We start from the raw sequence: 7,999 nt of genomic DNA, 5'->3' as shown, positions 1-7,999 counted from the left end.
AAATTTAAAAAGACTAAGACCTGCAATTCTGCAACTGGCTCCACCCAGATGGATCCTTGCATTGACACCGGCCCCCACTGAAGTCAGTGAGTTTCTGTACAGGTGCAAGGATCCACCCTTACAGAACTGCAGGATGGGACTATAGCTCCAAGTAACATATTAAACTTACTTATAGACTGCCCCAACTGCTAAAACCAGACTATGCTTAACTCTACTCCTACTCATGACAAGATGGAGGAGGAAATACTTGGAAGAAAAACAAAAAGACAATGACTTTTATGCCTTTATTTATGTAATTCAACACTCTTAATCAGCAACAACCATTTCATAGGGAGGTGTTTCCCTTATTATTTCATCTTTGATTTCTTGATATGTTGATTTTGGATCTCTTTTGTGTTAGTAGTTCAAATATATTGCGTGACTTTGAAAGACAAAAGTCAATATATCAGCATTTGTAAATCTTATCAACACTTACCAAAAATAAGAAGAGTTTTTGGGTTTTTTAAAGGTAGGATTGTTTAGTTTGGAAATGGCAGGAGAGATACAGGAGAGTTATATAACAGAGAAGGCCAGTTGGACAATTCTTTTAACCCTGTCCCAGAATAAAAGAAGAAAGCAACAGTTGATAAAATTAAAAGATAAATACAATCCATGCAGATAAAGGGAAATATTTTTGTATGCAAGTACTCTGAATTCACAGTTGTGGAATATTATTGAAGCAAACTGTTTAATAAGATGCAAATGAATGATTAGACACATAACTAAGGATAGTGTCTGTGTGTATATTAGCCTCGATAACAGTTCAAGAGAAATCAATCCTCAAGCTTCTAGGGAAAAAATGTTCAGTGGACAGGATCAAGAAGAAATTTGCTCCATGGTTCTACAGTTGTGCAAGTGCCGTATGAGGCTTTTCATCCGCCTCTGAAACTCCTGGTACAAACTACTTCCACAGTTAGGACACCAGACTAGTTAGACACAACTAGACAGAGCGTGAAAGGAAATTGCTGTGCTCCCTGTAGTCAATTTTACACCATCTTCATCGCAGCAAGGTTGAGCTACTTTTAATGAGACTTAGGCTTCAGAGGGTATGTCTACACTGCGATAAAAGACCCGCAGTATGGCTGATTAGGGCTTGGAGGGCTCAGTCTGCACAGCTATAAAATTGCAGTGTAGACATTCAGGCTCAGGCCGGAGCCTGGGAAGGAGGAGAGTCTCAGAGCCTGGGCTCCACCCTGAGTTCAAATGCTTACACTGCAGTTTCATAGCTCCACAGCCTGAGTCAGCTGACCTGGGCTCTGAGACTCAGTGCCACGGGTTTTTTATTGCAGTGTAGGCATTCCTAATGCCGAAAGTGACTCCCAGGTCAGGTAGACAGATGTGCTGGCTGTGCGTGAGCGAGCATGCTAAAAATAGCAGTGTGGCTGTTGCGGCATGGGTGACTGCACGGGCTAGCCACCCGAATGCAAGCCTGTCAGCTCCCCTGGGTCTATACACAGGTGGCTAGCTCTTGCCACCGCCCATGCTGCAATGTTCACACTGCTATTTTTAGGATGCTAGCTCAGTGACCATATTTCCCAAAGGGAAAATGGGACACCGCATGGGACTAACATGAGGGCTTCCTTCCTCTCCCACGACCCTCCACCCCTGGTATAGGGCTGGCCCAAGTCGCTCGTCTGAGCCCTGTCCCCCTTCCCCGCATGGGGTTGGTCTGAGCTGCTCACCGGAGCCCTGCCTCCCCCTCTTTACGGGGCTGGCATCGCTGCTCACCCTCCTGTGCACTCCACTTTGACAAAGTAGGCATTTGTCCCGTTTGCGCTTTCCAACGTGGTCAATTTGCAAGAACAAACGGGACAAATGCCCACTTCTGCCAGAAAAGTCAGGATGGCCAGGACAGGGCTTAAAAAAGGGACTGTCCCGGCCAAAACAGGACATATAGCCACCCTACTTAGGCTTCGTAGTGCCTAAGTCACTTTTGAAAATGGGATTTGATTGAGATCTTGTGAAGCCTAAGTCTCATTACAAGTAACTAAAAGTGACTTCAGTCATTTTTGAAAATGGAACTTGGGCTCCTAAGTTACTTAGGGTATATTACAATGCAATAAAAGACCCGCGGCATGGCTGCTGCTGGCCTGGGCCAGTTGACTGGGGTTCAGGCTGTGAGATTATAAAATTACATTGTCGATGTTTGGGCTCTGGCTAGCGCCTGGGTTCTGGCTATGTGTACACTGCAACAAAAGACCTACAGCATGGCCATGGCTGCCCTGGGTCAGCTGACTCAGGCTCCCAGGGCTCGGCTATGGGGCTATACAATTACAGTGGAGACATTCTGTCTCAGGCTGGAGCCTGAGCTTTGAGACCCCCACAAGGAGAAAGGCTGTCAGAATCTGGGCTCCAGCCTGAGACCAAATGTCTACACTACAATTTTATAACCCCACAGCCCAAGCCCAGGTCAGCTACCTGGGCTCTGAGACTCAGTGCCAGAGGTTTCTTACTGCAAAGTAGACGTATACTTTCACTGCAATGTCAGCCCAGAGTTAGTGAGCCTCAAGTATGTGGACCCTGGGTTTCCAAGCCCAAGACTTGAGCATCCACACTACACCTTGACCCTATGTTTAGAATTTCTAGATTCGAGCTCCAAATCTGGATCTCCAGCATCCACACTGCAGGATGCAGATCTGAGTCAAACCACCATATCTCTGGCTTCCTAGAGCCCTCCCCAGCTGTGTCCGCACTAGCCCCTGGCTCATGGTGCAGTGTGGTGAAACTTGACTGTCCATCCTGCATGTTACAGGAAGTTGTTGCAGCCCACCAAGTTCCCAACACATCCTGCCAAGCTGTCTTTCGGGTCTGCATGCGCCCGGTAACCAGAACCAGTAACATGGAGGAGTCATCATTTGAAGAGCTTTTCTTGCTTGTGCTTTCATGTCTATTTCAGAAAACAGGCTGAGCATCCATGAGATGCTGGTGGACATTCTGGCAGTGTTTTCTGCCCTACCAAATGTGCCTGATGGAGGAGGAGGTGGAATAGGACAATACAGACATGGAAGAATGGAACTGGCCAATGCTGCTTGTGACAGACAATGGCAAATTAGCATTTTCATTATTGTTTGTTTATTTGTTTAAAAATTGCAGAGCTTCTTAGCCTTTTGGGGTGGGAAGAGCCAGGGTGTACTATATGAGCCTCTTCTGTACTTTCGGGCATTCCACATTCTTGAGGACATCACAGTCCCAGAGGTTCCAGAATGGCAAAGGGTGATTTTATTCCAAGCTGCCAGTGGCAAGCCAGATGTGCATGCCACAGAGATTTTCAAAGTTATGGTGACAGAGAAGCTCATCTGCGAGTGGAGCAGGCTGGTGACATACAGAGGACAGCCTAGGAAATATGCTCTGCCCTGAAATTTGACTACCTATCTGGAGTTCCTACTATGGGAAAAGTTTATGGCTATCAACACCTAGGATTGAGTCAAAATTCATGGGATAAATCAGCAGGATACTGCATTAGCAGCCACATGAGTGACTGTCTTCCTACAGGCTCCATTTAGTACCTGATGTAGGCTGCTCTGAATGGATATACCCAGGGACTCCATGCAAACAGACACGATAATATCTACTCTCAAAGAAGTTATTGTTTGGAGTGTTGTTGTAGCCATGTTGGAGTTTTAGTGTAGCTCGAAAGCTTGCATCTTTCACCAATAGAAGTTGGTCCAATCAAAGATATTATCTCACCCATCTTGTCTCTCTCATCTCAAAGAACTACATAGCCATCCTCCTTATTGCCCTGGCACACTTCTGGACTGCATATAACCTCCCCGCCTCCCACCCCGGCCATATTCTGGACATTGATTTTGTCACCTGTGGACTAAATTTAACCATTGCTTCCACACACACACCCCTGACAGTTTTCTATTTACAACAGTTTGTTTTGTTGTGGCATGCCCAAATTGTACAGCCTGACATATTAAAAGGGAAGGCAAAAAGGTTCTTATTTTAAACACCCCCAGCCCATCTCTGTAAGAATGTGTACATTTCTAGTAAAAATTTCATTTTGTATGTTTGTTTCACTGTTGTCTGTGCTTCCCAGTCTCCATTTTGAGTTCCACATGGTGGTGGTGGCCAGGATGCTGGAGTGTAATCCGCCGTTAGTGGATGCATGCTGCTGCCTATGGCTTGCAATAAATTTTGCATTGGGTCATAAGCCAGAAATCCCTCCCATCCCTATACAGTATTAATAACAACAAACATGGGATCAGAAACTGACCAGGCTCAGGGGTTAATTCTGCCCTTTGTGTTTCAAATGCTGGTTCTGCAGTGGACAGCTCCTCCAGGGACAGGTAGTGGGGGACCAAAAACCTGCTCTGAATAGGGACCCAGAATGTGTTGCAGCTGCTCTAGTGGCAGAGTCTCCTCAGGGACCAGTGTGAGTATAAGAGTCACTTCGGCAGCCTTATCTGATGCTTGCTGTCTCCCCTCCAGTCTTATATTGGATTCAGGGATGAGAAGGTCACTGTCCCAGCTGACCAGGCTGTTGTGAAGCGATGCTGGCTCTGCACTCAGCACAGTACCCAGCACCCAGTAAAACTCCTTGTAAAAGTTCCCACAGGTGCAGTTTTCATCCCTGGTTTTCCTATAGTTGGTCTTGAGCCACTTAATCTGCTCCTTGCACTGGTCACTGGTCCAGTGAATCCCAAATGCTGCCAGCTTCTTCACTAGTAGCTGGTATGCATGGTCATTCCTTTGCTAAAGTCAAAGGACCTCACACCAGAGATTAACCAAAGTCTGGCTATGTTCCCATGACCGCTTAGCGGCGTGCTTGGCGTCAGTGGCCATTACAAACACAGGGGAAGGTTTATTCTGTGTGCAGCTCAGCAGTCAAAACAAAATGGAAGGGTTAAATGCTGAACAGCTGTACTTGAACCATGGGGTTGCTTCAGTTTCCAGGGAGTCAATTGGCCAGTCTTGGGATAGAAAGGACACTATCCCATGGGATTGTGGGATAGCATTGGTGACTCTCAGGACCTAAGACAGGGGGCTCAGGCTGAGCTGTGTTCACACTGCAAAATGATGGAGTTCGGGCCTGTGCCTCCGCGGGACTCTATCTCAAACCCTCTACCTCTCAGGGTCTTGGGCCCAAGTTAGACCCATCAATGGCTATTAGCCAGGATGGGCAGGGATGGTGTCCTTAGTCTCTGTTTGCCAGAGGCTGGGAATGGGTGACAGGGGATGGATCACTTGGTGATTACCTGTTCTGTTCATTCCCTCTGGGGCACCTGGCACTGGCCACTGTCGGAAGACAGGATCCTGGGCTAGATGGATCTTTGGTCCGACCCAGTGTGGCCGCTCTTATGTTCAATAGATTGAGCGTAGATGGAAGTGGGGTTTGGGCTTGAGCCTGAATCTGAGCCTGGGTTTACATTGCAGTGTAGCTACACCCTTTTATGCTTTTGAAAATGTTACCCTAGGTAAATAACCATGCTCTAAGTCAGCGGTTCTCAAACTTTAGCAACCTGAAGACCCCCATTTTGATTTTAAAAAATCAAAGCCTGACCCAAGCCCTGACTCAACCCCGGGCCCCACCCCCACTCCACCTCTTCCCCCAAGGTCCCGCCACACCTTTTCCTGCCCCCCGCTCAATCCATCCCCCGTCCCTCCATCGCTTGCTCTCCCCCACACTCGCTCACTTTCACCAGGCTGGAGCAGGGGATTGGGATGCAGGAGGAGGTGCAGGATGCAGGCTCTGGAAGGAAGTTGGGGTGCGGGAGGAGGTGCGGAGTGTGGGCTTTGGGAATTTGGGTGCAGGAGGGGGTGCAGGCTCTGGGAGAGAGTTCGAGTGCAGGAGGGGCCGTGGGGTGCAGGCTCTAGGAGACAGCTTGGGTGCGGGGTGTGGGCTCTGGGCTGGGACATGGGTTTTGGGTGCGTGAGGGGGTGAGCGGTGTGGTTCTGGGAGGGACTTTGGGTATGGGAGCGGGTATGGGCTCTGGGAGGGAGTTTGGGTGCAGGAGGGGGTCAAGAGTGCGGGCTCTCGGCTGGGGCAGGGGATTGGGGAGCGGGAGGGGGTGAGGAGTGGCAGTTACCTCAGGTGGCTCCTGAAAGCAATCAGCACATCCCTCTGGCAGCGACTTCTAGGTGGGGAGGTCAGGGGGTCTCCGCGTGCTGACCCTGCCCACAGGCACCACCCCTGCAGCTCCCATTGGCTTCAGTTTCCAGCCAATGGGAGCTGCGGAGTTGGCGCTGGATCAGTGTGAAGAGACCCCCTGCCTCCACACCCCAGGGGCTGCAGGGACGTAGCGGCCACTTCCGGGAGTGGTGTGGAGCCAGGACAGACGGTGTGGAGCCTGCCTTAGCCCCGCTGCACCGCCAGACCTTTAGTGGCTAAAATCTCCCGGTTTGGCTTCAGTAGCCAATGGGAGATAGACGGTGGGGGAGGAGTTGAGAATGGGAGGGACATGGAGGAGTTGATCAGCGGGGTCTGCGGAACCCCTGGGGTTCCCTAGGGGACACCCAAGGGTCCAAGGACCCCAGTTTGAGAAACGCTGCTGTAGGTTGATCTCTTTCCCATCTGTACCATACCAGTGACTACCATACATAGAATCATAGGACTGTAAGGGACCTCAAGATGTCATCTAGTCCAGTCCCCTACACTCTTGGCAGGACTAATTATTATCTAGACCAGTGCTATTCACTATTTCTGAAGTGGGGGCCACTTTGGCAAAAAAACCTTCAATGTGAAAGCCACATGGGGTGGGGCCGAGGGATTCGGAGTGTGAGAGGTGGCCCAGCGTAGGGCAGAGGGTGGGATGCGGGGTGAGGACTCTGGCTGGGGGTGAGGGCTCTAGGGTGGAGCTGGGGATGAGGGGTTCAGGGAGCAGGAGAGGGCTCAGGGCTGGGGCAGAGGGTTGGAATGCTGGGGTGAGGGCTGTGGGGTGGGGCCAGGGATGCAGGGTTCAGGGTGCAGGAAGGGGCTCAGGGCTGGGGCAGAGAGTTGGGATGCTGGGGTAAGGGCTGTGGGTGGGGCCAGGGATGCGGGGTTCAGGGTGCAGGAAGGGGCTAAGGGCTGGGGCAGAGGGTTGGGATGCTGGGGTGAAGCCAGGGATGCAGGGTTCAGGGTACAGGAGGGGGCTCAGGGCTGGGGCAGAGGGTTGGGATGCTGGGGTGAGGGCTGTGGGTGAGGCCAGGGATGTGGGGTTCAGGGTGCAGGAGGGGGCTAAGGGCTGGGGCAGAGGGTTGGGATGCTGGGGTGAGGCCAGGGGTGCAGGGTTCAGGGTGCAGGAGGGGGCTCAGGGCTGGGGCAGAGGGTTGGGATGCTGGGGTGAGGGCTGTGGGGTGGGGCCAGGGATGCAGGGTTCAGGGTGCAGGAGGGGGCTAAGGGCTGGGGCAGAAGGTTTGGATGCAGGGGTGCTGGCTCTGGGGCAGGGCCGGGGATGTGGAGTTTGGGGTGCAGGCAGGCTGCTCCGGGGCTGGGGCTAGAGGACTTCCCTAGCCCTCTCTCTGCTGGCAGGCAGCACGGGAGCTCCCGCCCACCTCCTACCTCTCTCCTCTCCAGGTCCCTGCTGTGTTGCCCTTTAGAGCTGCTGCACAGCTACTTATAGCCTCTTGTGCAGCCGCGCAGCTTAGAGGGAAGTCAGGGAGCTGCACTTCGGGTCAATGGGAGCCGCCACTGGCTCACGGGCCTTGCAATGAAGAACCCTGATCAAGATTATCCCTGAGCGGTGTTTGTCTAAGCTTCTCTTAAAAACCTCCAATGACGGAGATTCCACAACCTCCCGAGGCAATTTATTCCAGTGCTTCACCACCCTGACAGCTAGGAAGTTTTTCCTAATGTCCAACCTAACCCGCCCTGGTTGCAATTTAACCCCATTGCTTCTAGTCCTGTCCTCAGAGGTTAAGGAGAACAATTTTTCTCCCTCTTCCTTGTAACAACCTTTTAGGTTCTTGAAAACTGTTATCGTGGCCCCTTCTCAGTCTTCTCTTCTTCAGGCTAAACAAACCCATTTTTTTCAAT

Source organism: Dermochelys coriacea, chromosome 1 (assembly GCF_009764565.3).
Source record: "Dermochelys coriacea isolate rDerCor1 chromosome 1, rDerCor1.pri.v4, whole genome shotgun sequence".
NCBI lineage: Eukaryota > Metazoa > Chordata > Testudines > Dermochelyidae > Dermochelys > Dermochelys coriacea.
This window is presented reverse-complemented; position numbering follows the sequence as displayed.